This window comes from Aythya marila (assembly GCF_965140915.1).
Source record: "Aythya marila genome assembly, chromosome: 1".
Taxonomy (NCBI): Eukaryota; Metazoa; Chordata; class Aves; order Anseriformes; family Anatidae; genus Aythya; species Aythya marila.
This window is the reverse complement of record NC_139042.1, coordinates 191,459,063-191,477,170: the sequence shown is the minus strand read 5'-3', so window position 1 is coordinate 191,477,170 and position 18,108 is coordinate 191,459,063.

The window sequence follows — 18,108 nt, the reverse complement described above, 5'->3', positions numbered from 1 at the left end:
CTATACAGTCCCAGAGTTACATAGTCATTACTGGAGCTGACATTTGCTCTCCTTCCATCCATTTCCTTAAGATTATGAACGTCAAACAAAAAGTCGGCAGTACACGGATGATCCTTGACCTTCGCTCATGTTCCCATGGAGCAGGCTCCTTTTTCAGCAGCTCCAGCCCCTGCTTCCTTCTGTGAGTCACCCAGCAAAGAAACACTTGTGTTACTAAAGTTATCTTTCAGATCACACCGCGATGATCGTTTCTGTGGCATATTGTTTGCTCCTCTCTGCTTCTAATTATCTCCTGGAATAGCTGTGTCTGAGGTGCGGCATCTGATTGCTTGACACTCAAATAATTAAAACACTTTTGGTTTGGGGAGAATTGGTGAGAAATGACTGAGATCAATTTATTCTCATGGATTTGCAAAATTCACATACTGACTTCACGTTGCTAGGGATCAAACCTGCTCCCGCTTGAGCGAACAGGGATTTCGGTGTGTTCATTCCCCGCATTGCTGATATTGCTTTGATAGGACCGGGAGGCTGAAATACAACTGGGAATGAGTTATGGGTGTGCTTTTTGTTCAAATGATCCATGCAGATGCCTGAGTAAACAAACACATCTCAATAGGAGCCTTGTTTCAGTGGTTAGTTTGGGCTGTCCATCAGTTGTCTCAGGAGATCATAGACAGTTCAGCAAGATTAAAGGTCCAGTCGAGCCCTTAAAAGCATCAGTATTTTCTGAGCCCACCCTGCAACACATTTTAATTTTTAATTTTGATTTTTTTTCTGTGCTTAGTCACACAGTCTGAACGGCACAGGGTCAGCCTAGTCCAAAGCTTTCTGAACACGCATCGGACTGGGATTTGTTTACTTACCCATAAAGTTATCACAGAAAATACCTTACTGTTTTTGAAACAATTTGCACAGTACACCATGTATTTCACTGTATACCCCACTAAAAAAGCAGTCTTTAACATTTTATATTGGTATAGAAACGCTTTCCCTTTGCAATCACATCTTCCAAGACCAGCTGTTGCCTGGAGGGCTGAGAGAAAGAAGAGAGAGTAAAATTTTTAAATCCCAGAAAGCAGACTTGTAAGCAGCCAAATCAGTGGCACATATTTTCCTACAAATACAAAACCTCAATTCCCTAAACTTCTTCCTTCAATAACCTCTGCTCCTCCCTTTGTCCTCTATGACATTCCCACTTGGCAGGACACATCACATGTTGTGGTAGATCCAAAACAAAGCGGGTGCTATGGCCTGGCAGCCTGCATGTGCTGCTTGGTTGGCTAGGAGCCAACAAGCTATCAGTAATAAGGTTTTCTGTGCTCTTTTCTTGGTTAAAGTCACAGCCTAACGTCAAAGAGGGACCAAAAAAATGCCTACAGGTGAGGTACACTGCACCTCGTGTTCATCTAGGAGAGCTTGGATGCTGTAGACCAGGGAGCATTGGCACTGTCCATGGATGGAAACCAAACTGAGGGTTGCTGGCAACAAAATCATGGACCTCAGTAACTCGGTGATGCACATATATTTAAGGTGTGGATTTCTGGATTTCCATGAAACATATAATAGCATAGCATCAAAATAATAAATTAGTTAAATAAAATAATCACTAAGTGAAAAGACAATTAACCGCAGTAATACACAGGGTCTTTCTCCCTCCTGGGTGTTCGTCAGTGCAGAGCCCTTTCAAATCATTTGCACAGTAGGTCAGCTTGTCTCCCTACAAAGAAAGAAAAAATAATAATTAAAAAAAAAAAAAATGCTTGCAGTATGAAGTGAAGGGCACAGTGACTCACGTTGTACCACAGTGGAAGCAAATTCCAGAGCCGCGGGCCTTTCATCAAGAGCTGGGACCTTCCAGGTGAACAAGGTAGCCTCGTTTCAGATGCAGCAGCTCCTCTTCATTTGCTGCTTGTTGAAAGAAAACATTCCATTTTCCTGATCATTTACTAGGCCAACTCCACTCCAGGCAATGCCTGGGCATGTTTTTTTGTATGGGGGCAGTGGGGCATGGTAGGAAATGGTTTACAGGTGGTTCTATTTACCTCTGCAACTCAAGCTCTGAGATCACAAATAAATCTTTCTCCAGTGAACATAAGCGGCTATTTCAGAGTCATTTTCTGCTGTATGCCTCACAGTGTAGCAGGCAGGTCATTTTTCAATTTGTTTAGATTCAGTTGGCAGTGCTAAATGAAATGTGGTTGATGATTTCAGCCTCCCTTTTGGGTGGCGTTCCAAAACCCTGCAATGAGATGCAATGGGTACTCCAAGTGCAAAGGAACTGCCGTGATTAAGGCAGCATATTGACTGAATTTCCCATTACCCTTCAGGCAGGTAAAAACGAGCATGTACATGGTACAGACTGTAGAAAAACTCAGGCTTTGGCACTTGCGCTGTGTTTGTCTGGCTGTCTGCTGTAATAGTCTCTTGGCTTTTGTGGAACAAATATTTTCCCAATTTGTCATTTTCTCCCATGAGCTGTGAACACATGCAAAATTAAGATAAACATCAGAGGGCAAAGCAAATTCTCTTTGCATGCTGCAGCACAACGTAGACTAAAAACCATATAGCTCCCAGCCTCAGAGGAGCTTCTGTTTGTGCAGCACTGACCATGGTTCACTTCACCCTACACCAAAAAACCTGCAGGCTCTGGCTAACACCCCGACTGCCACATGGCGTGAGCTGTCACCTGCTGAAAGATCCACTTCTGGCATCAGCATTTCCAGTGGGATCTGTATTGTTCCTCGCTTCTCTGTACAGATACGTGTAACAAGTCAGCCAATCTATCAAAGGTCCCTGCAGCCGAGCAGCAAAACACTTTACTAACAACTCTGTGTTTGTGTCAGGATACCGTAGCACGTCTTCATGCTGGTGGGAGCTCAGCTGGCTCCTTGGTAGACCAGGATGGTGGTTGTTCTCCTGTCCCCAGGATGATCACAGCCCCTACATCCCTCCTGAGCACTGGGATCTCCCTTCCCAGGATGCACTACCTGGATTATAGCTGTCTTTCAAAGTCTCTTTTTTAATTTTTATTTATTTATTTTTATGATACTCCTGGGCTACTCATCTGGGCTGTCCCCTTGGAGCAATTTACTCTGATGCACTGTTCAGCAGATGTCCCACTACCTCTTCGGTCCTAGATTTTTACCCATTTTTCCTACTAAATTTTCCCTTTCTCAGCACAGAGACACATCACTGATCTTGCCCCCTCCCGATGTTTTCTATACCAAGAAAATGAGAAGGCATTTGCCTTTTTCTCAGTCCCAGATCTCTCCCTATGGTGCTCCCTTGCCCCATCTCCCACGATGGCAGAGGACAGAAATATTTAGTCCAGCTGTATCTTCTGCACAGGTTCTTACTTTGGTTATTCTCATTGCAGTATTCAGTCACCTTCCAGAAATACACAAAGCAAAGTGACTGGCACCTGTCACATCTTTGCACTTTCCTCTTCTCCCCTAGGGAAGAAGTGTGAGCAAAGGAGTATCTTGGCTTTGAGCCTGTATATTTTAAGCTTGTTTTTCATAAAACAGGGCATATGCGTGTCATTTCCCCACCCCAGAGACTACCAGACCATCTGCTCACTTTCAATCTAACTTGACAGGGGGACGGTGGTCTTGAAGACAAGGTGTTATGGTGAAGGCGAGGCAGAAGAGAGACGGGTCCCATCAGCAGGAGAACCTGCAGCAGCGTCTCATCCCTGTTCAGATGTCTAAGAGGATGGGTCCTTGGCTCCAGAGCACCAATTCTTTGGAAAGAAGGCTTTGTAGGTTTCCCCACTGAAGTCTGTGGCAGCCCTCTTTCAGCCCTTGAAAGAGGAGCATGCTATTCCTAGGCATTGCTACAGAGCTGGACATTGACACTGAATGTGAGAGAAGTGGTACAGCTGAGACTCATGCCGTGAGTGTGAATCTTCAGAAGAAGGCACCGTGTGTAAATCGATTTCTTTCAAAACACTGCCCTATGCCTACTGCTACTGCCACCTCCATCCCACTCGAATCTCAGAGAAGGAGGATCAGATTGCATTGGAGAGCCATCTCTCAAGACTTAAGCAACCCACTTAAGTGACTCAAGACCTTCAAGCCTTTCTCCACAACCCTAAGAAACAGAAACACATTGCTGAAAGTAAAGCTGAGGCACGGAGCTCGTCACAGAGCTCATTCAGAAATGCACCCAGTCCTGGGTGGCTACTTGAAATAATGGGATTTGCCACACTGTGTGCACTGTTTCAGGGGTGCCCTCAAAGCAGAAGTGCTGCAGAGGTAACTGGGTGTCTCTGTCAGCGCAGGACACAATCCTGGGACATCTTTCTCACACTGCATTTTTGGCTGCCAAACCACAGACCAGGAGCATCGCTAAGAGGACCATCAGCCAAGGTAGCCCTCTTATCAGCCAGAGGTGTTCTTACAGCAGGTGGAGGTTGCATGAGTGGGGCTGGAGAGTGACGTCCCACCTTCCTTAGCCCTGGTGTAAAGCAGCTATGTCTCCTTTCCCCAGCCTGGGCTGGTTGCAGAAGACCTGCAGAACTTAGCCAAATGTTTTCTCTCGAATCTGTTCTCCATTCCAAGCATGACTTCTGTCAGGAAGGATTAATGAAGCATTTCATTTATTAAATGGGAGCATTTGGCTGCAGTGAACTCATCTGGTTGTTTACTGTTTTCTTTTATGAACATTTGTTTTTGACAAATGTTTCTGTTTTAATCTGTACCTTTGCTATAATCTCTTCCTTTACCCAGACATTTTTCAAAGTTAACAGCATTAATAATCATTTGTATACCACATGCTGAACAAAAACACCTGCCCACAAACACTATTTACTTAATTTGCTTAAGCCAGTATTTATTTACCTGGCATCCAGCTAAAAGGGATAGCAGACAGCTTTCTAGCTTAATACTGTGTTGGTAAAAAGTATTGTCTTTAGAATTGTACATAACACAATCATCAGCAGAGAAAAGCAGCTCTCTTAAATTATTCTGAGCCTCTGAATACCTTATCTCACACTTGACCATTTATTTTCTGATTTTTTGACTTTTTTGTTTGTTTGTTTGTTTGTAGTGAAAGCAGAGAGAGCAAAAAAAAAAAAAAAGAATCTTTAAAACTTTTACCAGATTTTAAAGAACACTTAAAATGTGTTTGGTTTTTCTTCTGATCTTCTTAAAAGCTATTGAGAAAATATGAAAGTTAATTTATTGGATACAGAGGACTGTGAATACTTGCCTGTGTCTGATTTAAACAGGTACAGCTTGTACTGCTTATGCAAGCAGACTAAGAGGGGGCTTGAGATGACAACTGATTAGTCACCTTTGTACCCACCATTTGTTACTTGTTTTGATTTAGGCTTTCATTTTTCTTTCACTGTCTTTCAAAACAGATGATTTTAGGAGCTTCAGATATTTGAAATAATTGTCTGGTGTCCAGTCCAAATGGACATTTCTCAAGGAAGCAAAGTATTCTTTGCCACATGGATGTGTTGGTCCTGAATGTTTTATTAAATATAATAATAATGTGAGATATGTTCATCTGATTCATGTCAATATGGAACAATGCTAGGGCCGCATGGTATGATGAATGTGACCTTCTGTCTTACATGCCCTTGTATAACCACAAGTCTAAGAAAAACAGAGTGGTTAATGTATATAATTCTTGTATCCTGCAAAGGAATGTTTTAGCAATTCGTGTCAATAGAGAGCTTGAAGGGAAACGTATTTGTAGGCTTTTTCTTGAAGTCTCTGATATCTGGGGGGTTTCAGAATAACTGCTAACTATTATGACTATTGCATGGGACACTGTGCAAGTCTCTGGCCAGGAGATTAAGGAGACTGGGAGAGCTGAAGAATAACTAAAAGACAAAGCTTGTAGGGGACGTTGCACAAGTCTCTGACATACAGCCAAGTTGGACAAAGGAGAAGGACAAGAGGGAGGAAGACTATGAGCCTTCAGCACGAGAGACCCCCAGAGGGACTACCAGAGACTGATACGCATGCTCCAGTAGGAGGGTTTGGATTCCGGAAACTAATTATAATAACCCTGGTTTTTTAGAAGTAGTAAAGAATATGTATCAGCCTAGGAGCATAAAAATCAGCTGCTTGATGTAACTGGTGTGCGTCTTGGTGGAGCAGAGACTCCTGGCACACCCAGTGCTGTTTGCTTACCTCTATTCCTTTAATAAATTGTAAACTTTGATTATAGTCCTATTTTCAAGACTGAGCCATTTATTACAATAATAATAATCCTACAAAAATAGGTAGGAGATATATAAAAATGAAAATAAAGGTGGGTGTCTGTACTGTACAGCCAAGGTGAGGTTCTGGGAGAAGATAAGGTCCTAGATGTGAGATGCAGTAGGACGCCACCTGTATTATTTGGAAACATCTGGCAACATCTTGCTCGGCTGCAAAACACCATTTGTCTCTGAAGTTCTGATGGTTTCTGGCCCCTGCCTTCAAGACTGTTTATGCATTTTCTATTTCACATTAAAAACAAGGCAGCTACTAACTGAGGAACCAAGAGTGAAGCTCAGGTCTCCTCCCTCCCATTGAGGTCTGCAGTTGATGAGGGTGAAGTTTTACTCCTCATCTTCTCCCATTGCACTTCATATTGCTGGACATATAGCTGGCCCTTCTGAGACTTTCAGGTCACTGCAGTTTTCCCTTTGGAGCTGTGTCATAAGCAGAGCATAGACAGGGAGCCTGACTTCATCTCTCTGAATTACCTTGCTGTGCATAGTTTCACACAGAGGCTTAGTGGACAGCACAAAAATATTGCAATTCATATGCAGGGAAAAAGGCCTCTGCAATAGAATGTGTTTTGACTATGTGTCTCATGCGGTTTGCCTCTCAGCAGCAATGTAGAAAGCACTTACTCTTCTTTCTTTTCCATAATATGAAGGTGCCTAAAGCTTTCAAGTGAAAATCAGAACTGCTCTGAACTGGTCATCACAGAAATAGCCAAAAGACCAGTCTTACCAGAAAGACCTGGGCAGCACAAGGATGGAGCATGAGAGGGAGACAAGACAGGGGAAACATCAAAAAGAATTAATAAAAAAAAAAAAAAAAGGGACAAGAGAAAGTTTCTTACCTTTTGTATGAGAAGAGGGGGAGGACAGGTCCAGCAAAGTCACTTTGTGAGCCATGCACACATATTGCCTGTCAAAGAGTTGGAGCTGAACAGAAGCAGGGAATGGATTCCATCCACCCTCAAATTTGTCACCTGTTTCCACAGCATGAGAATCCTTTTTATGTCAAATAGTAAATTCATCAAAACATCCTAACTCTTTTTTTTTTTTTTTTTTTTTTTTTTCATATGGGACTTGGCATAGCCAGACTAAACCCTTAAAAAATAACTGTTTTGTTTCTTTTTGTTTGCTCCAATATATTCCGAATTTCATTAGAGCATGACATTCCCACTCCAGCGATGACCCAAGGTTTCAAAAAACCCTTAAGAGATTCAGTCCTCCAAAACCAAACATTGTTTCTGATGGGGTTAACTCACTATTTGCACAGTTCTGGACCCGAATCCTGCTGACAGCTCCTGAACACAGGTGATACTGGCTGGCATCTGCCAGATGAAAACTTTCCATAATGGTCTGATTCACTCACACTGACAGTTTCATGCTTGAAATTCCAGTGTTAAAGATTATTTTAATTGGCTTATGTTTTCCCACCATCTATTGCCTCAGACCAGAACTGCCCTTGTCTAAGAGTGAACTTCTGAAATATTTGTTCTCTGAACCCTTTTTATGCAAATATCCTTCCATTTTAAATTAAAATTTGTTTCAAGTGGAGATTAGGACACTGTTTTAGAAATGTGTTGGTTTGTTTTAACAAACTGTGCCATCTGGCGAGGTAATATGTCCCTGTCATTGTGCTTTTAGCTTTATTGCATTAAAAACTTTCCCAGTATCAATGACTGAGTTTGTGTTGTGTATTAATCTGTGCGTATTAATTAATTGCCAAGCTTTAAACATACATCTTAATATGATGGCAATTATTTCTGTAGATCCTAAATGTGGATTTGAATGAATGGATTGATAATGAGTTACTTCACACTGACATTGAGTGGTGTCTCTTCAGTCAACACGCACCAGCCCAGCTGCCATAAGCCGCAACCAGCTCAGCACTGGCACAGCAGCGAGGCCCCACCTGCAGTACTGTTTCCAGCTCTGGGGATGGTAGTGTGGGTCCAGAGGGGGGCCATGAGGATGATCAGAGGGCTGGAGCTCCTCTCCTGTGAAGAAAGATTGAGAGAGCTGGGGTTGTTCAGCCTGGAGAAGAGAAGGCTGCAGGGAGACCTTACAGCAGCCTTCCAGTGCCTAAAGGGGGCCTGCAGGAAAGCTGGAGAGGGACTCCTTGTCAGGGGGTGTGGTGATAGGACAAAGGGGAATGGCTTTAAACTAAAGGAGGGGAGATTTAGATTAGACACGTGGAAGAAATTCTTCACTCTGAGGGTGGTAAGGCCCTGGCACAGGCTGCCCAGAGAAGCTGTGGATGCCCCATCCCTGGAGGTGCTCAAGGCCAGGCTGGATGGGGCTTTGGGCAACCTGGTCTGGTGGGAGGTGTCCCAGCCCATGGCAGGGGGTTGGAATTAGAAGGTCTTAAATGTCTCTTTAATGTCCCTTCCAACTCAAACTCACAGAATCCTTGTACATGTCAAGGTCCAGCCATTCATTTCACACAGCTGCATTGCTTGTTGGGTTGAGAAACACAACAAACTTCTCCATGTAGGCACCCCTGCAGCTCCCACCATTCCTGCAAATCCCCCCCCATTGTGGCTCCTGCCATGGCCAGGACTGCTCAGCAGGCATTAAGACAAATTGGCTGTTGTCTTCAGACACAAGACAGCCGGTACCTTGCAAAACCACACTCCCTGCTTTGTTGTTTTTCCCTCAGTGTGATTTGTGTGCAACTGGAGATATTCAGGCTGAGATAATTTCCCCAGCTGGCTGACGTGCTGCGGGCAGGTCCCTGCGCGGCAGGCTGGGGGGCAGCGCAGAGGTGGCTAATGAGGGTTTAACCAAAGGATGCTTTGCTGGTTTTGAAGGCCTCTCACAGCTGACAGTTCTCCTCCCGTTTGGCTTCAGCCACAAGGCAGGCAGGAGGGTTTAAAGCCCTGTTAGAAGTGACAGAAACGTGCTCAGCTGGAGGGATGAGGCTCTCAGAAAGCCGTGACTCAGCCAGCCCCCGGCACGCAACTGCCTCGCGCACACAACGCTCCCTTCCGCCGTGCGCTTAGCCAGCCTCTTTAAAGCCCAACATAAAACTAAAATCATTCATCATCCGTGATTAAATTAGTGCCCCCATAAAACTTTAATATGTTCTCTGAAAATTAGCCACATTCAGAAAGCGCTCTCCTAAATATTTCATCAAAAGCTTCCCACCACAGAGGCCGTGCGGCACATTTTTTTTTTTTATTTACAAGGACAATGTTTGAGTTTAATTGCAGTGTTTAAAGACAATGCGAGTTCTCCTCTGAATTGCCCATTGCACTGCTGCTCGGGGCCCGCAGCCCACCCCTGCCTTCTGACGGCTGAGCACAGCTTCTGTACAGAATGTGCCTCATTGTGTTCCAAAACATACATCATTTCTTATGCAAAGATTCATAATTTGGGGAAGTTATTTTAAGTAGGCCGAACAAGAAACTATGGGAGCAGCGTGGGGAAGGATGATTAAATGCATTTGTGCATTGCACAATGCCGTTGTTGAGGCACATCAGGCAGTCACTCAGCTTGCAGCATAGACTATGTAGGAGGACATAATTCCTCTCTGTGTGTCGTAATGACTGGGATTCGTGGTTTAAAGCCAGGGTAGGGTCTGCGGTGCAGCTCAATGCAGACAGAAGCATAAAGTCTTCATTAGTGCAGGAGTACGATTGTTATCATTAGTGCTATTTGTTAAGCATTAATTATATTCTAGGCTTAATACAAGCCATGAAATCACAGCTCCTGCTCTGAACTGTTTACAGACCTGGCGGTCTCTGCAGCATCGGGTGGTGGGGTCCTGGCTGGCAGGGGCCCTCCACGCTCCTGCTGTGGGGTTTGCCCTGCTTGGTGCTTGTGGCTGAGCCCCATGCCTGCCATGCCTTGTGTGAGGGAGAAGTTGCTTCTCCAGCAGAAACTTGGTAAGAGACAGGAGAGATTTGGAGCTGGGGCTTTCATGTGCTGCATAAATACCATCAGAAGCAAATTCATGGGCAATTTTAGAATGAGGGTGTCAGTTTTCTTATCAAATTGTAGAGGGCCCTCAATTCATCCCCATGAGGAAGGGAAATTGCAGTATTATTAATTTGCAGTAATTAGGGAGGACTCCGGTAAAGCAAACCTTGATGTGCTTTTACTGTAACTGCCGATAAACCAAGAAACAGAGCAGAGAATATGTAGGGGAGGGCATAGGAACAATGTTGTAGAGCTCTTTGTTAAGCTGGTAACAGCATCCATCACTGGGTTTTATCAACCAGGATATTCCCCAGGGTGTTGCGTTACGTTCCAGCCCTCTTAAGAGCTAGTTATTCCTTCAGGAATGACTTTGAAATCTCAAACACTTTCACACTTTTTCTTGCCTAAAATTATTTTTAAAAAGGGCTCCCTTCCTGGGAAAAAAAAAAAAAATGCTGTCTCCTGAAAGCTTCACTATTTGTTATGCTCAAGAAAATACAAGTGCTTTCTGATTCATTTTTTCTCTGGGGAACTCATTTACAGAACTCGATAATGAGAGAAACTTTTTAATCTTTTAATATAAATAGGATTCTTTTATTAATATAAATAGATGGCAGGTTTTAATGTATATAAATAGACGTGCTCAAGACACCAGTGAATCCTTCAGCAGACATCACTACTGTCAGCTTTACAGGAGGGACAGGCTCTCTGTTAAAGGCAAAACCATATTAGCATTCATGACACACACAGCACTTGCATTTTTAGGTGAGGGGAATGTGTGCCACATCCCAGGTTGTTGCCTAGGCTTGGCAGGGGGATGAAAAAGCCATTCACAGTCTCTGTTTTCTAATTCTTACCAAAATGTTCTCAGGTTGCCAGTTTCTCCTCTCACCATCAGAAGGGGTTTCAGACAAGACGTGCCACATCTAAGAGGAGGGAGAAACCACACACTGCTTTATGGGTGACAAATCTTGGCTGATCCTTCAGATGAGGGTTGACCCAGAGGATTTGTGTTTACCCAGGACAAATTCCAGCCCCAGCCTCAGCCATGGGCCATGTGCACATGTTCAGAGCCCAGTGCCCCACTGCAAGCAATGGGTTTGCCACACTGCAGGACCCCCAGCAGCCCTGGCTCCATTCCCATGTGCCCATCACTGAACATTGCATACTGGTATTGACAGATAACTGGCATAAAAGCAGGCTGGGAAAGTAACCCCAAACCTCCTTCCAGTGTCATTCCAGACCCAGTGGCCACCTTGGAGGAACAGGGAAATATGTGCCCACAAGCAGAATGTTTTCGGAAAGCTCTATATATTCACAGTGGTGGTGCTCTGCTGGGTGTTGGTGAGTGATGAGACACAGGTTCAAAGAGTATAGAAACATCACAACGTGCTCTTGCAGAAAAAGAATTGCTTTTGGGTGGTATTGTGTAAAAAGAGCATGGTAGCAATAACTCTGAGAAGGAAGAAAGCATTAGGGAGCTGACAAAACAGGCTGTAGGGACCCATAACTCAGGGAGCAGAACATAGTTTCCATCAGAAGGAAGAGGATTTGTGAAGTGCTGATAGCACTGCTTAGAGACAAGGTGCTGGAGAGAGGCAGTGGCTCCAGATTTTCCTTATTGCTCCAGCTGTTACCGTTTGGGCACCAGCAATAAAAAGAACAAAATTAATAGTGCAAAATGCTGTAAAATAGGTCATCCAGATTCTGAATATTCTGCAATGGAAAATGTTGAACGAGGAGCAGTTCCTCATCATCATAAAACTTGCTAACCCAGAGGCAGTAGGAATGAATGATCTTGCAACAAGAATGGCCACATCTTTGAAGTTACATAAACACAGCAGATAGGAGCTTAGACCACAAAAGATCATCATGCATGACAGTAAGGAAAAATGTTTCTGGTAAGCCAACAACTTACCATTTCTGTGAATAACTGATGAGCTTCAGCCAGTGATCACCAGGTGCTGACAGCTGACCTGCAAGCAGCCAACAGCCCAGCCATCAGGCAGACCAGGCTGCAGGTGAGGAAACCTCCACACAGGAGGCTGGAGCCTCAAGACTTGATCAACACACCTCCTTCAGGCAGGTGCTTCTTTTGTATAATTTCAACAATACAGAAAGAAAATTATGATCATTACTTAGGGTGAAATAACAGATAAAATACTCTGACAAGTATTCTTACTCCATATATCTTCATCGAAATCTTGTTTAGATCTTGTGTGTTTTGAAGGCATCAACAGCTAGCATGGATCTTATTCACATCCTAGATAAACTGGGAGACTGCATGCTTTGTTCAGTTCCTGAAGAAACAGGCAATGCCCTTTTCTTCTAACAGTTAAAATGAGCCTCACTACATGACGTTTTCCTGCCAGGAAAGATTCACTCCTACATCAACTAGTCTTATCTGGGGAAACATTAATGGAAAAGTGAAAAAAGATTTTCTGCATCATGTGAATGGAACTATCCATCAGGCTGCTCTCATTGAATCACAGGAAGATGACTGAGCATCTACCATGTGAAGGAGAACAGTCTGGTGTGGACTTACTGTATTTAAACACCAAACTAAATTCCCACAGGATTAGGTTTAATCTTCTCAGAGACCTTGGAGACCTGCCTGCAGTTTGGTCCCCTTACAAAAAAATTCTGCACCCAAGGAGATGTTGCAAATCAGTCATTGCAGATGGTAGCAATACAAGAGTTCTCAAAACACTGAGAGGGAGTTGGCCAGCCTAAACCAACACGGTGATTTATTGCTGTTATCCAGGCTCCCACTCCTTGCCCCACAGAATCACAGAATCATCTAGGTTGGAAGAGACCTCCAAGATCACCAAGTCCAACCTCTGACCTAACACTGACAAGTTCTCCACTAAACCATATCACTAAGCTCTACATCTAAACATCTTTTAAAGACCTCCAGGGATCAGCCATGTCCTTCATCCTTCTCCTCTGCACTGACATTTGCATGGCTAGAGATGAACCCCACCATAAACCTGCTAGATCCGAGACACGGATGAGCCCCATGCACCAGCTCAACTGCCTGAGCAAGGGAAGGGCCACATTTCTAGGGCCAAGGTGTAGGACAACAAAAGGATGTTGTAGCCTTGCCCAAGAGCTATCAAATAGATGATGAAGGAGCATCATCACCATCCTAACTGTGCTGTAGAGCTCCACAAGGTTGCTTATGAGGCCCTTCATGCATTAACATGAAAAGCATGACTTCAGTGGCAATGGGATAATTATGCTGCCAAGTGTCCTATCACCGCTTGCTGCAAGAAGTGTTTAAGTATTTCAGCAATGTTTGTGACAACATCTGCCAGGCACAATTCAACTCAATCCCCTTTAATGATTCATTTCCATGAATTGTACATCTATTTTAAGTGCACTGCAGTTACTTCAGAGAGAATAGTAATGAAAACTTAACGTTTTGGGTGTCTTACACTGACATGGTAATCACAAGATGCAGACCATTGCAGTCAAACCAGGCTAAGTGCCTTACCAGAGCTCTAATGTGCTTTCTTGGAAAATGATCCGGATTATTTATGGCATAATTAAGGGAAGAATACATATTTGTAATTCTTCATTTGCAGGAAGGATCTCTTTTTGATTAGTAAATATGTAAAGCTTAAATGCTATTATGTAAAAATACACCAGGCAAACGGTGTCATCATTAAGCATGTAATTACAAATCTGTAATTATAGAAAAATCTATGTAGGCAAAGTTTAGAGATAAAGACATCTTCAGAAAAAAAACCTCATCACTGCTGAGGGGCACAAACAGTTGAATTGGGTCCCAAGCGCTGCATGCCCATCAGGAGCTGGGGATGGCACGGGGCACACCAGTGTGGTTCACCTCCCTGTGACAGCCACCCTCTGAACTTCTTGGTGGAAACTGGCTGTGAAGTAGGTCTAAAACAGAAGGAGAAAGAGGATTGTCTGCTTGGAGAGTTTGCCTTGCAGATTGTGTAGTGATTTACGTCCTGCATTGGGCAAACAAAATTGGTGAAAACTGCATCTTCTCCAGGCAGGTCACATTTCAGAGTAATTCTGCCTTCCTTCTAGAGCCATAAATCATCACAAGGCATACAAAACAGTAGAAAAACAAGCTCTGGCTGTTTCATTTAAATTCTCAGGGTCACATTTTTTCCTTGCTAAGGTCGGTGTTGAAGGTGAGCTGCAGAGCGTGGGACAGGCAGTTGGGATAGAAATGTCAGGTGCCAGACCGTCCATCACTGTACCACACTGAAATGCTTCTCCTCCCCCTTTTACTGCATACTGTTTGGTACTTGTTTAGTGTATGCTACTAGTATAGCTGTATAATAACCTGCTTAAGCCATTTTGACCTGAAAATTGGACTTCAGACACTTTTTGGAAAAATAACCTTTAAATGCTGAAACCTAGACATAAGAGGATTCCCAAATAAAAGGCACTGGCTGCTCTGCCAAGCCTTCCAGAGGTTTCTGACACTCCTTTTTAACATTTTGTCCATCCAGTCCCACTATTCACAAGGCAGCAGGGATGAAAACCATAAATAAAGCCTACGGTGCGTGATCTGCATCTTTAGCTGGAAGCTCTGACACAAAGGATCACTCCAACTTCTCTGGATAATATCGCAGAGCGCCGTGCACGTGACTAGTGGTAACAAATGTGCACACTCCCCTCATTTCGCAGAGCACACAATTTATGTGAGTGTTCATGCAGCATTGTGAAGGATCAATTTCTATGCAAACTTTGTCAGCTTGTAACGGGGCTCCTCCAATTAGTGTAGGTAGTGAATATTTGTTCTTGTGTCGCAAGTGTTCAGTCCAGATATAAACCTTTCAAGGAACTATTGAGAATAAATTCTCATTTGCTCTCTGCTTTTCAAGGCTTCTCTAGCAAAGCTGCTCTGATTCCTGCAGGTACTGAAGAATATAGCCCAATAAAACTAAAAAAAAAAAAAAAAACCACAGCAGAAATGTCACTCTGAGGGAAAGGTCTGAAGCATGCCTGAGGATGCGTGGTCTCGGCAATGAGCACTCAGAGATGTTCATTTGTAGGCCAGTTTCTTGTAAAACCTTGCCCGTTGCTTTTATACACATAATATAAGATGCTTCCCAAGCAGTGGGCATTAGACCAAATGCCCAATAAATATTTAAATTGGTGTCAAGCAACCTCTCCAAAGAGCTGGCTGGAGCAGCAGCTGCTGTGGAAGCAGATGCATCAGCTCAACCAAAAGGAGCTGCAGAGCAGAGGACAGCCAGGGGAGCCACGGGCTCGATCAGCATCAGACCTCCCCCAGCAGAGGCTGCAAATGAACTGCAATAAATTTCCACCACCTTCCCGTGTCTCTCCCCAAGGAGAAATTTGTAGCACTGCAGCTTAGATGGAGTTACAGAATCACAGAATCACAGAGAGCTGAGGCTGGCGGGACCCTCTGGAGGCCGGCTGCTCCACCCCTGCCCAAGCAGGGACACCCAGAGCAGGCTGCCCAGGACCACGTCCAGGCAGCTTCTGAAGGTCTCCAAGGAGGAGACCCCACAGCCTCTGTGGGCAGCCTATGCCAGTGCTCAGTCACCCACACAGCGCAGAAGTGCTCCTGGTGGTCAGACAGAGCCTCCTGTGTCCCAGGTTGTGCCCACCACCTCTTCTGCCAGCAACGGGCACCACTGAAATGAGGCTGGCTTTGACTTCATCACATCCTCCCTTCAAGTATTTACATACATTGATGAGATATCCCCTTAGCCTTGTCTTCTCCAGACTAAAAAGCACCAACAGTCTTAGCCTTTTCTCATCAGAGAGATCCCAGTCCCTTCATCACCTTTGTGGCCCTACGCTGGACTTTTTCCAGTGTGTCCATGTTGCCCGTACTGGGTTTTCTGTCTTGTACTCAAGTGTTTCTGCACATCTATGCTAGCAAGGCTTTCACCCACATCACCTGTTCTTCTGCCAGCCAAAATGTGCATCATCCACCATTCCTGAGTGCACAATGAATTGCTCCCAGCACCTCCAGTGGGGAACTTCTGGTGCACAGCATGAGGCCCAGTGGTCCCAGCTACCTTCTACAACTCCCTGGTGTCTTGCTGCAGCTGGGGATGAGCATTACTTCATCATCTGAAATGCCAAGCAAATACATTTTAATTTGATTCAGAGTTGATCATAATATTGATTAAAGCTGGAAGATAGCCTGTGCTTTTCTGTGCATGCAGGCAAGACATATTTGAATGAAGAGGAGCCATTTACAGCTACCCAAGGGAGAATAATTCTAGCTATAAATGATGTTTGCCAAAATACATTACCTAGCATTATAGACAGAGGGTATAAATTAATATCATGATTACCTTTTTTAAATCTGATAAGTTATCCAGGGCTTGCAGTGCGGATTCCTTTATGCTCAGTCTGTGTAAATGAGCTGAAAGATATATAGCCTTTGCCCAAGTCCTTATAGCTGAGCAATGTCCCTGAAGTCTAGTCCCAGTGTATGCCTTTAGCAGGTGTTTGTTTTTTTTTTTTAATATTTTTTTCATTCTAGGGCTATATTTAGGAGTATGTAAGAAACAGAGCTGAATTTTCTTGCTCTCATTTTAAGTGAGAACAAATCTGGTGTAGCTGCTACTGATGTATATTGATACAAGGCTCTGGAAATGATGGGTGGATGAGAGGAGATGGGTTTCTCCCACATAATTAACAAGCAAAACAAACACATTCTCAGTGCTGATCTTATGGGAACAACAAATTTCCTCTGACATTGCAGCTATAAATTCTATAAATTCTGAAGTTGTTTTTTTTTTTTTTCATCAGAAGTTTAAGGAAACTGAGAAAAGTTTAAGTTTATTATACCATACCAGATGGTTAAAAGCTCTGTGTGCAGGAGCACCATATATTAGAAGTTATCCACTCTTTCAAGGGAGAAATAATGTCAGAGTTGAAGCTATCAGTCACCACTTACCTGTTTTATCAACTAGCAGCCAGACTTGGACTTCATCAACACTGGGACTGATCCTGACAAGCTCAGTTTGACTGTAGGTAAGCTAATATTACGGGAGGAAATGTGAGTACCAAATCAGTCTCAGAATGCAGGTTCTTCTGGGTGTATTTAGCCTGGCTGACAAATATCTGGGGCTGGGAAGAGAGGGGATTGTCAATGACATTTACAAGCATGAGGTGGGCTTCATCTCACCCCATTCAAGCTTCTGAAGCTGTGAGGACACATCTCTATTGCTAAATAAAAGCAGGTCTGATTCCTGGCTCTGAAGCCAGGTGATTGTCTCAATTCATTTGTGTGAGGGCAGGATCTTCTAGGGCCATGTCAGCTCCACGGGACCCCAAGACTTGAGTCTCTGCTGGACTCGGTGTGATGCACCTGTAGACCTAAAATGTCATTATTCTTGTGTGTGTGTTCCTTTTCAGTTCAAAGGCTCTGAAATGACATGAGGGCTGTGCTGCTGCCTGCCGTGCTTGTGTTGTTACATCCCAGTTGTATCAATGCATGTTGCATGCTGTGGGGATGCTGTGAGACATATGCAGGGTACTCGAGGTCACAATTTCTGCACAGATAACACTGGAGGAAGGTAGAGGGAGTCAGACCTGATTCTTTTCCTGGAGGGAATTATCCAGCAACCATGGCTACGTTTTCCAGGAAAGGGCTGGCAGGGATGGCCCAAGGCAGAGCCAGAGAACGAGCCAGCAGGTCAAGGAACGTTCTTAATAGTTTTTAAGTTTGTGATTCCTTTTAGAGTTGTAAAATAATCAAATACATATGTGTAAAGATACATGTTTGTACTTTATCTATCTATATATATGTATACATAAGTACTGTGTCTATTATCCTAGATAAGTAGGTATCTAAGTAAGCAATAATAAAGCATATTGTAGGATACCCAACTGGCAAGCATGGGAGCTACCAAAATATCTGGAAGTCTTCCAGATTATGCTAATTTATACAAAAGAAAAAGCAGCTCCATACATTCAAAGAAAAAACAGAT